We start from the raw sequence: 17231 nt of genomic DNA on the forward strand, positions 1-17231 counted from the left end.
ATGAGGATAAGAAAGACCTAGAGCTTAAACAAATGCATCCCATAAACTTTCCTCAGGAATCTCTCTTGTAAAACTTGAATATTCAGCACCAGTATTTTAGACCCACTGATATTTAATATAACATTTTCCCATTTCACTGTAATAAGTGTTTAGGATTTGACAAACTCTGATGGGTGGCCTGCAGTGGTAGATAGTATTTCACAGTATTTGATAGTTTTTACTAAGTTTATGTTGGGGGAAGTGGGGGACAGTTGCTACATTTTGTGGGCAAAATCTGGCCTAAGGAAAATTGCTAGAAGACACCATGATTAAGCTGGGAGTGCTGCTGTTTCTGTCTTGGTCAACACTACAAATTAAGACAATGCATGGCTCTAGAGAGCAAAAAAATTCTTCGTGATTTCCCATAGCATTTTCTTTCTTATGTTATAACGACTTAATTTCTGACTTACTTATAGCGGCTCCCCCCCCCCCCCGTGTGTAGATCCACCCCAGGTTTCTGAAAAGCAACAGAAGAGATGCCTGCATGCTTGGTAAGTGGAAAACACTGCTTGAAGGGTTTGGCTGGCTAGTTCCCTGGAAGCACTCTTGTCAAAAAGGACTAAATACACTTGTTTGATGTTGGTTTGATGGCCAAATGGATGGAATGATGGAAAGATTACACTGTAAAAGGAGAGGAAGGGAAAGCAGAATGAAATATTTGTGTATGTGAGAGCTGGACCATAAAGAAGGCTGATCGCCAAAGAATTGATGCTTTTGAATTATGGTGCTGGAGGAGACTCTTGAGAGTCCCATGGACTGCAAGAAGATCAAACCTATCCATTCTTAAGGAAGTCAGCCCTGAGTTCTCACTGGAAAGACAGATCCTGAAGCTGAGACTCCAATACTTTGGCCACCTCATGAGAAGAGAAGACTCCCTGGAAAAGACCCTGATGTTGGGAAAGATGGAGGGCACAAGGAGAAGGGGACGACAGAGGACGAGATGGTTGGACAGTGTTCTTGAGGCTACCAGTATGAGTCTGACCAAACTGCGGGAGGCAGTGGAAGACAGGAGTGCCTGGTGTGCTCTGGTCCATGGGGTCACGAAGAGTCGGACACGACTAAGTGACTAAACAACAACAAGGGCCCAGTGCTTCCTGTTGATCTGGATGGTATTGTGTTTTGTTTCATACGTTTGCTTGGTTAGGAGAAGTGTGGGAAGCTGTATGCACATATGCTTTCATTGCATTTGGGGCACATGAGGATGTCTCCAGTCTAGAATAGAAACTAGAATACCCCTTCAAGCAAACAAAATGACTTGCTAAAATGGCCATCTTGAAATATGTATGAAAGTAGAGGGCAAATGAAAATGACAGAAAGGAAACCACACGTCATCTTAAATTACGTATGCATACCAAAGCAAGTTAATGAATTACCATTAATTCTAGTTCATTTAAATTAGATTTTTGATGCTGTTATGTACTGAGTTGAATAGGATCCAAAATGCAGCAGTCTGATTGGTCCTAGAACAATAGGATTCAGAATGCAGCAGTCTGATTGGTCCTAGAATAATGCAGCAGTATGATTGGTCCGCAGGAGCCACCCAATCCAGCTCCAGGTGGAAGTGAATCCGCAACCTGATTGGCCTACAGGTGAATCCCAGAATTAGCCAATCACGTGTGACCCATTGTGTAAATAATGTATATAAAGCAGATATTTTGGGGGAGCATTCATTCCTCCTCACCACTATGAGCTGAATAAAGAGCATGAAATCCACTCTCGACTCCGAGTATATTTCAGATGCCATGTGTCTATTAAAAATACACACAGTAGCAGCAGCAGCCATTAACAACAGCAACAACAAATAAAGCACCAGAGAGCCATTCCTTTCCTTGGAGGTTTTTAAGCAGAGGTTGGATGGCCATCTGTCATGGATGCTTTAGCTGAGATTTCTGCATTGCAGGGGGCTGGACTAGATGACCCTTGGGGTCCCTTTCATATCTACAGTTCTATGAGTCTATGGTTCTAGGAAAAACATCAGCCAGGAACACTATCATTAGCAGCTGGGAAAGATTGGCAGAACAGTTTTCAGGGTGTATAAACAACATGATCTTGTTTCAGATCTGCACCTACAAGACCACTTATTAGAACACGAACACACACACACACACACACACAAACAAAACCCCCAGTAACTTAATATATTGAAATCTTTCTTTCTTTTTTTATTTAGGACAGGTGTGGGGAGCTCCAGACCTACAACTCCCATCAACCCTGGCTGTTGGCCATGCTTGCTGGGGCTGTTGAGTTGTAGTACAGCAACATCTGGAAGAGCAAAGGTTTCTGTACCAAGTTCAGGGCATAGCAGAACTTATTTCTACAAATGGCTAGCCTCCACTCAAAGGGCTTTGCTTGGTTTACTAGATCTGGTACCATTGCCGAACACTCGGCTTGGTGTGACTTTGGGCAGTGTTGGTGCACCTGTTTGAGAGAGGAAGGGGAGGGGAAGCAGGATTCCATCTCCCTCGCTCTCCTCCACCTCCAACAGGTGATTGGCACTGTCATCTTTGACGCTGCCAACCATCTGCTCTGCACAGAGCACAGCGCTGCATGCAAGGTTATCTGGACAGGAGCCAATGAAGATGATGGATATGATCCATGTTGCCAAGTTTTGTCTGCTTTCTCGAATATGGGGTCAGAAGGGGGAAAGCCTGAGGGAGAAGCAGTCCATTTAAAGCTTGCATATTCATCTCTGCTAATTACTTATACATCTGGGGGAATAGGAATTATTTTTAGATGAAAGAAAAAGTGTTGTCCTTCTAGATCTAGCTATATATCTATAAAGAAAGATGATGATGATAATGTGTGGTGAAACAGATATTATTTGGCATTTTATCCTCCCTTCTTCACCTGCAACCTCAATGCCTGTTACTATAACTTCCTTATTTCAAACTACATGGCCTCCATGCTGTGAAAGAAAAATTGCTATGTGTAGGGGTGCCTTTTTGCTGTAATTGTCTACTGAGACCTTGAAAGCTTCAGAATAGAAGACATTGCAGTGGTAATGGATCAGAGAGAGGGGGGGGGAGGGAGGAATTGGTTGCAGGCCTAAAATTCTTACTCTGAGGAAATGATGTAGAAGACTCCTCTTTACTTATGAGTAGGAAAGAAAGGTATATTACATTTCACAAAAAGTGAGTCACAATGATTAAATATTTTGCATATATTAGGGTTGCCATATTTCAAAAAGTAAAAACCTGGACACCCCAAATCAATTATTATTATTACTGCAATTTCATTACAGCCTGGCATACAACTGCCAGCATCTTGACATGCTGTTGGTGCTCTGCCTCCATCTGTGGGAATGTTAGAAGCTGCTTTCTACTGAGCCAAACCATTGGTCCATCAAGCTCAGGGTTTCCCAAGCTTGGGTCTCCAGCTATTTTTGGACTACAACTCCCATCATCCCTAGCTAGCAGGGCCAGTGGTCAGGGATGATGGGAACTGTAGTCCAGCTGGACACCCAAGTTTGGGAAACACTGGTCTAGCTCAATATTGTCTATGTTGAGCATCAGTGGCTCTCCATGATTTCAGACAGGAGACATTTTAAGTCTGACTTGGAGATACTTGGAACCAGTCCTTTTTTCTGGAGGGACGCAGAGGGACGCATACCCCTAAACATTTTGTGAATCTAAGTCTGGCCTCATTGAGGGGCAGTATTTCAATATGAGTAGGAAAATGAGAGTACCCCTAAACATTTTTTTTAAGAAAAAAAGAACTGATTGGAACCAAACCTTTCTTTTCTGCATGGAAAGCACAGAGCCCTTTACCACAGAGCTATAGACCTTCCACATTCAACCTGGCTGTTCTTGGGTCTGTTAAAACACCAGCTGCATATTATGCGTCCATGTTCTTTGTGTGAGATGGCAGTGGGAGTGGGGCACGATAAGCATCTCATTTCTGCAGAGGTTAATATGAGAAGCAGCTCTGATTAAAGCGTAATGTGACCCTCCGAAGTTCACGCCACTGGTCTCTCACTGGTCCTGTAGGGAGTGCCAGCGAAGGATTAGAGAATTAGCTTCATTCCTAGTGTCTAGTTTCTTTAGCCGAGAATCTAATAATGCAAAATGAACTGGCTGCGGTAGACATCACAGGCTGATGTGCTCCCAAAGGTACTGTGCTCAGCAAAGGCTATCAGGATTTTAAACAGCTGCACAGGCGAGATACTGCTTTACAGAACCTGTAAACACATTACTGCAGCTGTCCCTCACGGTATTCTTTGCTCTCACCCTCCATTCCAAGCTCAGCTGTTCTGCGCATTTAGATAAAGCCATGCTGCAGGCAACTGTGGCAGGTAGCGGGACCCTGAAATTAAGGTGATGCCTAACACACACTGTTATTTGCATATCCCACACTGTGCTGCTAAGTCATCCCCATGGTGAAATTCTCGTTGGCCCCGTTCTCCTCCTTTGTTATAGAAAAGTAACTATTAAAATGAGTTCCATTTCTCTCTGCACCCAATCGTTCCGAGTTTGTACCACGGGCTTATTAGAGGCAATATTCACAGATGGATTGCTAGCTTTACTTAGAGACCTGCAAGCACTTGTCCTGAATCTTCAATGAGAACAAGCATTTTCTCTTTCTTTCCGTGTGTACTTTTGTTTTTGTTTTGTTTTGACCATTTTTTCCCTCCAATCTTTTTCAAACACTTGAGTTAAATAGTTGTTGCCAGGGCTCCAGGCAGCGTGAGTCAAATTCACTGCACTTTTCAATTACCCAGGTTTCTCTTGCAACGCACATTCCGGGATAAGAATGCAAAATGGTGCAGAACCTTGTCTGAAGAAACATTTCTTTCATTTGTCAAGACATCATTAATGAATGGAATCCACTACCATGAAATGTTGTGATGTCCACTAGCTCGAGTGCTGCTGCTGCTGCTGCTGCTGCTGCTGCTGCTGCTGCTTCTTCTTCTTCTTCTTCTTCTTCTTCTTCTTCTTCTTCTTCTTCTTCTTCTTCTTCTTCTTCTTCTTAAAAAAGGTGTTAGTTCAGGGATGAGGAAGCTGTGGTCCCTCCAGATGTTATTGGACCCCAGTTCCCATCAGCCCCAGCCAGTATGGCCAATGGTCAGGGAGGATCTGTAGTCTAGCCCCATCTAGGGGGCCACAGCTTTCCCATCCATGTGCTAGATAAAACCATGGAGGACAGGTCTATGGATGCCCACAAGTCATTGAAACTAGGTGGAACCTTCATGTTCCAAATGAGGAAGGGAACAAAACAATGGTACTCCGTCCTGCCCAACAGGTCTGTATTCATTTGTGGTGCTGGCTCAGGAACCTCTAGAAAACAGAAAGTTCTGGGTCCATTCTGTAAATCTTAACACCCCATGTTCTGCTTTAAATGATGGTTCTAGTATGGATTCCTGAAAAGCTGAATAGGATAGGGTTGCCATATTTCAATAAGTGAAAATCCGGACACACTTCCGACATGGTTTGCCATACATCTGGGTTTCCCCAGACATTTAAGCGATTTCTGCCTGGTCACTGTTTTCGACGGCCAAATCCAGGCAATGTCCTGGAAATTCCGGATGTATGGCAACCCTAGAATAGGATTGCTTATTCTTAAGGATGAGAATTAGGCTGCCTACACGCTATACCTGTAAAGCACATTCAAAGCACATTCCCTCCCACAGGGAATTCTGGGTAGTGTAGTTTGTCAAGGAAATTTTAACTCTGTGAGGGATAAAGCTGTAGTGCTCAGAATGTTTAGGGAAGCTTTGAATGTTTAACAGGTTATTGTATTTTAGTGTTTTGTTGGAAGCCGCCCAGAGTGGCTGGGGAAACCCAGCCAGATGGGCAGGGTATGTATGTATGTATGTATGTATAAATAAATAATTCTCTGAGGGAAGGAATGTGCATTGAATTCACTTTAAAAGTATATAGTGTGTATGTAGCCCAGTCCTCATCTTTAAGAATCAGCACCCCTATTCAGTTTTTTAAAATCAACTTAAGTGGTGGTGGAGGAGTGCTGGTGCAGCCCTGCATTTCTAGCCTCACTGGCTTTACTTCTAACCAAAGCTCTGAAGAGGAGTTTGAAGTGAATGCATCAGAGTGCTTAGAGAAACATCTGTCTGATTGGAAACCCTGATAATATGGATTTACCAATTGTCGGGGAGGCTTCCAAGTGTGTTCAACTGAAGCCCCCTTCAGACCGCATGGATTGTGTTGTTGCACCCCACCCCACTCTCTGAGCTGTGTGAGTTTTCAGAGGTTCCAGGCTCTTCCCCAGGGTTTGGTTTCCTTTGAATGATGAACAGTGGAGACTGGTGTTTTTATGATATATGATTTATTTACACATGTAGACAACCTGAACCTACAATGGAGGGGCTCACAGCATTAACCCTCCAAGAGGGTATTGCGTTTCCCCTAGCTGCAGCCTTGGATTCAAGCAGAGATCAGGCATGCCTCTGTCTCTCTGGCTTCCCAGCCTGCTTCTAGCTTCTAGCTCACACCTCAGCTCTGCTCTTTGTCTTTCTAACTGCCAGGTAGTTGAGGGAACAGGAGAAAACAAGCTTGTTCCCGCTTCCATTTGACAGTTCTTGGCTATCATGCCTCCTCTCAGTCTCCTCTTTTCCAGGCTAAACATGCCCAATTCCCTCATAAGGATTGGTTTCCAGACCCTTGATCATCTTGGTTGCCCTCCTCTGCACATGTTCCAGCTTGTCAATCCCCTTCTTAAATTGTGGTGCCCAGAATTGGACACAGTATTCCAGGTGTGGTCTTACCGAAGCAGAATAGAGTGATACTATTACTTACCTTGATGGACACTATACTTCTGTTGATGCAGCCTAGAATAGCATTTGCTTTTTTTTTGATGATTCATGTTAAGCTTGTGGTCTATCAAGACCCCTATATCCTTTTCACATGTACTGCTAGTAAACCATCAACAATATAGATTTCGAAGTAGGCAGAGAGAATTTTCACTGCTAAGCAGTGAGGGGGGAAAACAACTCTGAACATTTTTCTGTATTTCCAAAATTTTTCCCTGTGCAGATGTGGAGCACAGCTGTTTTCAAAGCTATTGTTTCTCCCCATTGTTCCTGTTTGTTAATTCCAATCCTAAAATATCAAGCCCAAGAAGGGCTCCATTTCCATTTGTCACCAAGGAAGAGTTTATAGAGTGTTAACTATAATAAATAAGAGATTAACAATGCCCTCTTGTTCTCATGTAAAAAATTCTATTTTGCTGAAATATTTATAGTTAATCTTTTTTTTCCTGAGCTGCAATGAACATTTAATGAGCTCTGAGCAACACTGCTAACCATATTGATTAATAGATCAAGTGAAAATGTTTCAATTTTGCCATGATATAATCAACGTGATTATAGCAGCATGTTTGTCATCTCCCTTTGTATACGATTAATAATTAGATTCTGCAAGAGATGAGATGCAGTTGACAATTTGGAAGCAAAATGATTAGTGGTTACAAATCAATTCTTACTGTTAAATTATAGAAACCACTTAATAAAAGGCATCCAAAGCAAGATTGCCAACTGTAATCGAGTTTTTCTGGTACTTGTTATACTTTGTTTTAAACTTTATAACTATGATACATTTATTGTTTCAGTGTAAGATGTTCCTTAGGCACTTACAAGAGGGAATAGCAACTAAATATTGCAGTGTGTTACCATCACACCTAACAGGACTACTTCTGCTGGGCAGACAGATATACTTTCCCCTGGTATATAAACTGGAACAAGCCAAAGCTGAACTGGACCTTGTCAGAGGGTCCTACCTAAGAGTTAGCCATCCCCCAGAAGGTGGGAATCCAGAAATATTATGAAGCCTCAAAATCAGTGTCGGATTACCAGATAGGCAGAGTAGGCACTGGCCTATGGGCCCCATGCCTTTTAGGGGTCCCATGACAATGGATCAAAATAATATGGATTTGATCTTGAAAGAAAATTACAAAAAAAAGTTTTAGGAGATAATTTGCAAGCCTCCCTCCCCCAAGATTTTGACTGCCAAGGGGCCTCCACAGGGTTTAATCTGACACTGCTCAAAATTTCCAGGTTTCCGAATGATATAGTCTCAATCAAGAGAGTCATAGTTATCAGTTCCATTTCCTTACTCAACAGTGACTTGGACCAAAAAGAACAAAATGTGAATTCTTGCTCAGATGTGGAACTTTCTGGGGTTACCTATCTCACCATCTCACAGCCTAACTTTTCTGACAGGGTTAGACTGGGCAAGCTGGGGTTCAAATCCCCACCTAGCCAGAAGGCTCACTAGTGATCTCTCATCATAATCTTCCTTACAGAGCTGTTGAGGGTATAATATGCGGAGGGTGAGACTGATTTTGTTGACTCTAGTTCTATGCAGGAAGGATGGGAAAGAAATGCAGTAGTGTGTAGTGTGTGTGTGTGTGTGTGTGTACACACACACACACAAATTGTATACAAAATGAGCCAGATAATAGTGTGCCATTATCAGATTATAACATGCCACTTTCAAAAGGAAGGAACAATGTTTCCCATGTCAAAGGATGCCTTGTAGGCAAGGAATATGTTTATCAAAACAAATCCAAATTACTGATGGGAAAACTCTTCTCAGCTTGATGTGAAAATGGGTAATCAATTGCAAGTATTACTTTTTGTTGAGAACTCTCAGAACAATCTTGCTTTCTGCTCTCTGTCCTCCCCCACCGAGGGTTCCAAATTGACTCATAATGTTGGTTGCGCTAAATCGTGTTGACTTAACATGTCACTTATTTGGTTGTCTTTTTCTCCCAGGTCCTGGGTGTTAACCTCAGCTCAAACAGACCTGCTGAGGGATTTGTATTTCTATGCTAGAAAGCATGAAACTCAGAAAAGGGCCTTAAAGCAGTTTTCTGTTTCACTTTTGGAACCAAGTGTGCCGACTTGCCCCCCACCCCGTGACGTGAGCACACCACATGCTGGATGTATGCACATGGCTGCCATGGAATTTTGAGGGGGCCAGGCCCCCTCCTTGAAATTTTTGTTGAGGCCCTTGGCCCCCAGCCCCCCTAATTTGGCACCTCTGTTTGGAATCGAAGCCATAGTTTGTTGTTGCTAAACTGTCGTTAGGACAAACCATGGTTTGGTGTCACAGTCACATGCCTACCTTATATGACAGGAAAAAAAGGTTTATCCTGATTTTGAACATTATGATGATTGGATAAAGTACTACAGTGCAAATGTAAGTGTTAGACACTTACCACTGGCTGGGTGAATACAGACAACAATTTAATGGCACATTCTGCTACATCCTTTATTGAAACCAACTTTTCAAGTATGACAAAATACACCATGTTGCATAGTGATACTGGTGGCTAATCTATGGTAAAGTGAGAGAGCTGTTGCTGAGGTAGTTTGGTTCTCTGGTCAAGTCAAGTGGGAAGAACTTTACCAATCCAGATGCAGATAAATGTTTGAATAAATACAAGCATGTGATTATAATCTCTCTTCAACTCTGCAGAAAACCTTACAGACGAGCATCACACTGAGGTAAACTATTACTTGATAAGATTTGTAACAAGTGTAAGCCCTGCAATCAGCTGGCCGGATGCTATTTCACCTACTGGTAATTCTGTTCACATCTTCACTTTGAGTCTGGCTGCCATTTTGCCAGTTTAGAAAACAAGGAAGGCTGAGTTTAGTTGCTGGTTCAGAGGGTCCTGATCTTAGTGCTGATTGTGGTTTTTGCTAAGGCATTAAAACTGCAGTCTCTATGCACACTTATCTGGGAGTAAACCCCATTGCACTCAGTGGGATTTACATCTGAGTAGACAGTGGCACTGTAAGGTTGCACAATCCTATGCATGCTTCTTAGGAAGCAGCATTGAAATCAATGGGATTTCTTACTGAATGCATACATAGCACTGCCTTGGAGGTCTTTTTGTGACTTTCCTGGAATTCAATCCGATGAAGGATTGACATCTCTAGAAAAGTTCTGTTTCCTGCTTGTTGTTATTTTGAAGGGCTTCAATCCAAATAATGATTGCATTGTAGGAAATTGTAATTAGTGCATAGATAATATTCCCCAAGCAGAAAAAACAGATTAAATATAATGAGTTGGTAGAAATTGCTCATTCAGCTGCAGAGACAACTTAGGGAAATTTTGCTAACCAGAAATTTTGTCTATCTGTCTGTGTAGAAACTGAGTTGCATTAAGAGGTTTAAAAAAGCTTCACCATGGTACATATTCCACACTCTGGACTCTACCATCAGCCAGGGGCCAGGGGCCACGGGCCACTGGAAGAATGGTTTTTCCTGTCTCCCTGGAAGAGCATCATGGCAAAAGGCAGATCAATCTGATCCCATCCATTGGCCAATGAGGACCAGATGAAGTGACTTTGCTTCCAGAAAGAACACACTGCCAGAAATGGCTCATTACATGGGGCAGAGCTGCTAATCCAGCTTCCATGTAGGTGGGTTGCTGTTCAGTTCTGGGAAAGATGAAGTGGTGGGGACAGTGATGTAGCATACAGGGGCCAGGGGGGCTGTGGCCCCGAGCACAGATTTCTGAGGGGTCCAACCAGGCACCCCCACAGCAAGTTCCCTCATCAAAGCCGGAACTGTGGGAAGGCAAGTTCCGCCTGGGCTGGGCCTTTGGGGCTGGAGCATTGGCAGCACCCACTTCTCCTGGTGGTTGATGAAGGGACACCCTCATGCCCGGGGCGGTTGAGAGGGAAGGAGGATGAGAGGCACGGCTGCCGCCCACTGAGGGAAAAAGAGGATAGCCAGAAAGCATTGCTAGAGTCATGTGTGTTGCCCAGAGTGCCTTGCTGTCAGGACAGGAGGGCGAGGAGACACAGCGGCACTCCTGGTTTCGTGTTTGTCTGCCTTATATCTGCTCCCAGTTTGGGGCTAGCTTGCAAGGTGAGACTCCCTTTTATGCTGGCCGACGAAGGGACTGTCCCCTGCCCAGTCCATCTGGGGTGTGGGTGTGTGCAAACCCTGCCCCTCCCCGGGTGACAGCAACCCACGCTACGCCCCCGGATGAGGAGATCACTGCTGTGCAAACCCACATGCGGAATCAATATGGCACCCTGCTGTTGCTTTTCAACTATGCCAACCTCCTCACCACCTGACCGCCTTCTCAGTCCCAGCAAGCAACAGTGATCCACCTTCCAGGAAGCTAGTGTAGTGACTCCATCCCACTTCTGCAATCTGCCATATAAGCCAGTTGTACTGAGCCTGCAGAAGCAAGGGGGAAAAGAGCTCCCAGACCCCCATCCATTTGTCAAAAGGAAGAGAGCCACTAACCAATTTAAAAGCAAAAACGCTAGCAAGGGAAGGAAGATCAGCCTGGCCTGACCTGGATACAAATGCCTGTTTATAGCTCATCCCTTCATTCTGCTCTTCAATAACTAATCTCCTAAAACACTGTTTCCAATTTGGCATCTAACCTTGGACAAAAGCCATCAAACTGGATAAAAAAGTTTGCCCCCTACACAAAAAAGGTGGCAATTGAATAGGGAGAATCCATGGAGCATATCTAAACATATATCGACTGTCATGGCTGTCCCCCTCACCCCAAGAGTCCTGGGAATTTTTGTTTGAGTGAAAGTGCCAATAATTCTATTGGAGATATCTAGTTTTTCTTTCTGAACTAGAGTTTCTTGGGTTCCCTAGTAAACTTCTTCAAGCCTGTGGTGCTGATATGTCCACAGATGCCCCATATTCCCCATTTGGATTGTGCTATTTTTATTGATAGAGAAATCAGTCGACTGACACAGATGCTCTTTGTTTGAGAACGACAATGTGAAGTTTATTTCGCGTGCACACAAAAAAAATGCAATCCCAAGCTCATGAGCAGAACAATGCTTACAGCAGAGCAATAAGCTCAGTGCATTAAAAGGCTTGTATGAATTATTTAAATCGGATCTGAAGGATTTATTATTTTAATAATTATCTGAACAATTATGCAGTTATTAAGGCACTCTGCACTCATCTGTTCAACAGGCTTTCAATTTTTAAAAAGGTTACAGTCAGAAAATGAAGGTGATTGATGAGGATATAATGATTAAGAGAGAGAAGGGGAGTGGGTCTGCGTGTTCTACACTGCAGAAGAAACAGACACACACAACCAAATACCCAGGAGTCATTAAGTTGCTAGGACTGCAGGGGCCCTGATGCAGTTGACACAATTTCAAAAGGTCATCCCTCCACCTTCTGAATTGGCAATTCCTTGGAGTCTAATCGAAACCTAGCACTCTCCACCCCCCTAATCTCCCTCGCAAGCTGTCTCTTGTAGATGCTGCGAGAGCAGCTGTCTTTTCCACTGGCACATATTGCAAGAACATACAGGGTGAAGCGTTGCTTGAATCTTTTCCAGTTTTCTTCCATGTTTCCAGAAGGATTCATGTCTGGTAACTTGCTTTTACTCGCCTCCATCATTAACCCTTTAGTGGCCATTTGAAATTGTTTTTAGTATTTCCGGAAACGTGCAGGCATTGGAGGGTGTTTCACTCATGCACTGGCTAGAGCTAATCTGTACTCAGGATAGGGATCATTTCGGTTTCTCTAGTTTCTCAATTTTCCAGTCTTTTTCACATTTCTCGATCACTTTTTTTAAAAAAAGAATTCCTCACAAACATTCATTTACATTTTAGGCACATCTCCTCCATTATATGTATTTTCCCTTGCAATTTCTCTTACTATGTTGCATTTTTTGGGGGTACATTATTTTCAGTAACATATTCAATTTTATGCAAACTGTACCTGAAGTGCTTTGTATGCAGATGGTTCCAGTTTCAATCCCTGGCATCCCTAGGTAGGGCTAGGAATGCCCCCTGTCTGAAACCTTGGAGAGCTTCTGCCAGTCAGTGTAGACAATATTGAACTAGTATGAGGCTGACTCAGTATGACTCAGTATGCAATATGTGTTCATATTGCAATTAGATCATTGTACATTCTTATGTTCATGCAAGCACAAGCGAGATTTGCAGGTGAGTCTGCAAAGCAGAAGAGGCAAACAGTTTTCAGAGGTGGAGGACTAAGGTGATGGAACACTGAAAATCCATCATCTTTATCACTTGCAGTGTGGCACTTTAACCTCACTATGTGGCAGTACTGGCATTTGTTGAAAAAATGAGATGAAGAGGTGGGAAGGAATCTACCTGAGAGTCTTTCAAGACATTGCTTGTGTTTTGGAGTCTATCGATTTTGATGGGTATTTTGTCACTGGCTTTAATGAAGTTAAGACTCTGTCCGAGACATCCATTGAAATGCATTGCCCAATTCTCCCGATCAGTCTTCTGGTTCTCTTAAATCCATCACTGTTCCTTCATAGCCAGAAGTGTTTCGCTGCCTCATAAAATGGCAATGGCTTTTTGTTTGTTTGTACCTATCACACTATTGTCCAAGTTTTTGTAACCCTAAGGCAAAGCTCCTGTAATGTAAACTACATCTTTGAAAAAATATATGGAACCTTTGGTTGGTGCTCAATATTGTGCTCAGTCCACTGATGGGAGAGGGAGCATATAAGCAGCAGCTTCCTCCCTAAGATATGCTTTTCTGTGTGCTATCCAGTGCTGTGCCAAAACTTGTCCTCAACAGCTTTCTCTCGCTATGAAAGAGGCTACCATTTTCCTCCCATGTCATCAGGGTGGTTGAGCACTTTGGCAGCTATGGCTCTTTTTTATTTATTAGAAAACCTGCATCCTGCTGTCTCCTAAAAAAACAACAACAACAAACAACCACACACAAAACCAAAGCAGTTTACAAGAATCACAGAACAAACCATATTATAAAAACTGCACGCAAAAAATAAAATCTGAGATCATCAACTACCTCTTACAGAAATACATTTTCGTAATTGTCTGTATACGTCTCGTAGCGTATATTTGATTTTCAGTCCAATGCTGAATATCTGTTGAAAGAGCATTTCACAGGATTGGGCCAATGACAATAAAGGTTCGGTTTCATGTTCTGGAGGAGGTATATACACAAGTAATCAGCAGTCACTGGGAAAAGGTCAGGTGGGCCAAAGGTCAGAATGAGCTTATGGACCTCTAGCAAATGGACTTCCAGTGACTTCTTCCATTCTCTCAATAGCTGCATGCGAACATGCAAAGCTACAGAGATGTAGTGATGTGAGAGAGACTCACCTGTTGAATTTAAGCCTTTTGGGGCACAGGGGTCCTGCCAGGGTGGAAAGGGGGTGAAAAGTATTGAGAGTAAAAAGGGGACAGGCATAAGGGACTTGCGGTAAGATTGTTTCTCAAGTCTCTTTTTCTGCTGCTTATTTAATCTTTGGTCACATGCATGATTCGATAGGACTATTTCCCCTCAGATGCTATAGTAGTTAAATCTCAAAGATTCCTTGGATATCTACAGCCCCTTGTTGAAATGCCATTATCTGGATTTTGTACCTTGTCTTTCCTATAAAAACATTCCTCCTACCCCGCTTTTCTAATATTCGCATTTGCTGTTTCCCATTATTTCCATCATTCGCTTTTCATTCTCATTGTCTCTGCTTTATTAAGTTGTCATATTATTATTTGATCAAGTGTGCTCCCTTCTTCTGCACTCCAATTATTGTAACACTTAAATTCCCCTTGCAACTCAAAGGATATTAGTCATGAAACAAATTGATGGCCCAGCTCTCTATTCTGGGCTTACTATTGTGTGAGACAACTTTCATCTCTGTGTGCATCTGGCATAACCCACACCTATTAAATTCTTATTCCCCTCTCATTTCAAATGTGGCCAACAACATTGTTTTGAAAGGATCAAAACAGACCCCTCAGGTGTTGCTGGACCACAGACCCTCCCAATTCTGACCACTGACCATCCTGTCTGGGGCTGTTGGGAGTTGAGGTCCAATAACATCTAGAAGCCCATAGGTTATCCATCCAACATCTAGAAGCTCCCATAGCAGAATCTTCGTTTTGATGGTGTGGAGATGGCTTAAATAAAGCGGAGATTTTCCTTTGATGAATCTGTCCAAACAGTAGTGGCAACAATTTGAATAGAGCAGCAAAGAATCATGTGTGTAGTTGGTATAATTTCTGCAAAAATAATTTTCAATAAAATGTTAACCTTTAATGACTTTGCCACCTTGGTTTTTGCCTGATTTTAAACTCTTTTAATAGTCAAACCTACTACAGTGGTACCTTGGGATGCGAACGGGATCTGTTCCGGAGCCCCGTTCGCATCTTGAACAGAACGTTAGATGCGACAGCACGTCTGCGTGTGCGCGGGTCGCGTTTAGTCGCTTCCGCGCCTTCTCATGATGTCAATTTGACTGTCTGCGTGAGTGGCAAAACCCAGAAGTAACACTCTCCTTTACCTCTGGGTCACTGCGGAGCGCAACCCAAAAAGACTTATCCTGAAGCATATTTATACTGAGGTATGACTGTACTTTGATTATATACCAAGACACTAATTTTACTGACTGAACCTTTTACAGGTCCCTTTCATCCTAGGCTATTTCTCCCCTCATCTTTGTTAAGAACATGTTCACATATTAGGGGGCAAGACACTTTAACTCCTATGTACAGCATCGGCTTGTTGAGAGCAGGGCAGAGACAGCTGTGTCTTCCTGGTGGAGCCACTGAATTCATGGGGATGGGACAGGGTGAGGAAGCAGCAAGGTCTCACCAGTTCTCCTCATTTCATTGTCTCATCCCATTGGCACTGAGCTCCCCATTTTCTTTCCCCTCTCCCTCCTGGTAAGAACCTTTGCCTTAGAATGGTAAGATTCTGAAGACAAGTATGTCAGATATTCTACTAGGACTGCTGATTGACCAAAACAATAATGGATCTAGCTGAGTTTGTTTTGCCAGAATTCTGTTGCCAGATTTATTCATTTATTTATTTGTCAGAACCAGATGCCTGCTGCTTGTTTTTAGAAGTAAATATAGATACGTTGTTAAGTAAAAGTCAGTATACATGTTTGAATAGTGTAATAAGCACCTTTACCAGGGTTTCCAAAATTTGGGTCTCCAGCTGTTGTTGGACTACAACTCCCATCATCTCAAGCTGCCTGGCCACTGGCCAGGGATGATGGGAATTGTAGTCCAAAAGCAGCAAGAGACCCAAGTTTGGGAAACCCTGACCTATACAGTAGTAGAGCATGGAAAGGGATCCTGTGACCCTGAAGATGATTATATGGACTACAGCTCCCATCAGCCTCAAGCAGCATGGCCAATCATCAAGGTTGATGGGAGTTGTAATCCAACAACATCTGGAGGCTTCCACGGGAGCCATTCCTGCACTAGAGTGTTAGGTGGTTGTGCTCCATTTCCATGCACCATTTCACAATGTAGCAAATTCACTGCTTACAGCATCCCTGGTGGGTGAACATCCTGCCTCTGCTCAAGAACCTCTAATGAAGCAGATCTTGCCACCTAACTAGGCAGTCTGTTCCACCGTCTTGTGCAGTTTGTACTGTCAGGTAGTCCTGACAGTACAGGATTTCCTCAGAAGGTCATCAAGGATACTCAACGAGAGAATCAATCATAATGGACAAACTTTTCTGGAAGACAGTTTGCCTGCCACTACATCTTTTCCTCTGTAATCCAGAGCGAGAAAGGAGGGTTTGGCAAGTTCCAGTGTGGGCTTGAAGTCCATGTGGGTTGATGGTCTGATACAACAGGCCAAGCCTGTGTCGTGTATGGGACAGCTGCTTCCAACCAAGTCAGACCATCTAGAAAAGCATTCCATAGTGACTGGAAGCTTCAGACAATAATTTTCCACTCTACCTGGAGATGTGATGGTTTGAACCTTCTATGTGTAAAGTAGGTGCTCCCCCATCGAGCTACAACCCTTCCCAAACTATGAACTCTCTCTGTATGCTTCAGAGCATATCCCAGAATCCTCTGGAAGGATCCATAGTAGACACACATGTTTCCCAACAGATGGGTTGAGAAAGTGTTCCTGAATGTAGAAAGTTTGAAAACCACTGCCTCAAATCTACCATGCAGGACAGGTATTTGTTTCCCTCCCCCTAAAATTATGAAAAAATATTCTAACATACTGTAGTGTATTTAGGGAACTTTAACAAATGATAAGTAGGCAGAGGAGTTAAAAATAAGAAAGCTTTCTACTATAACATAATAAGCAGTAATGCAATGAATTTGTCATCATGCAAACTCTGAAACTTAAGGACATAATTATTTCTCCTTGTCTTCCTAATAAGTGGAAGGCATGGATAAATTCCCTTCTGAGTGTGCACTTAATCAGGGCAGCCGTAATTGCTGCTTTACAGAAGAAAATGCAGGAAACTTGA

General features: G+C 43.0%; 1 long non-coding RNA gene across 1 annotated transcript in view; it reads left to right on the top strand.

Moving 5' to 3' along the window:
* LOC309363532 overlaps positions 1-17231 on the top strand; it is a 77793-nt gene that overhangs the window by 16464 nt on the left and 44098 nt on the right. The window lies entirely within an intron of this gene.

Source organism: Podarcis melisellensis (genome assembly GCF_964234715.1).
Source record: "Podarcis melisellensis genome assembly, chromosome: 1".
Lineage (NCBI taxonomy): Eukaryota > Metazoa > Chordata > Lepidosauria > Squamata > Lacertidae > Podarcis > Podarcis melisellensis.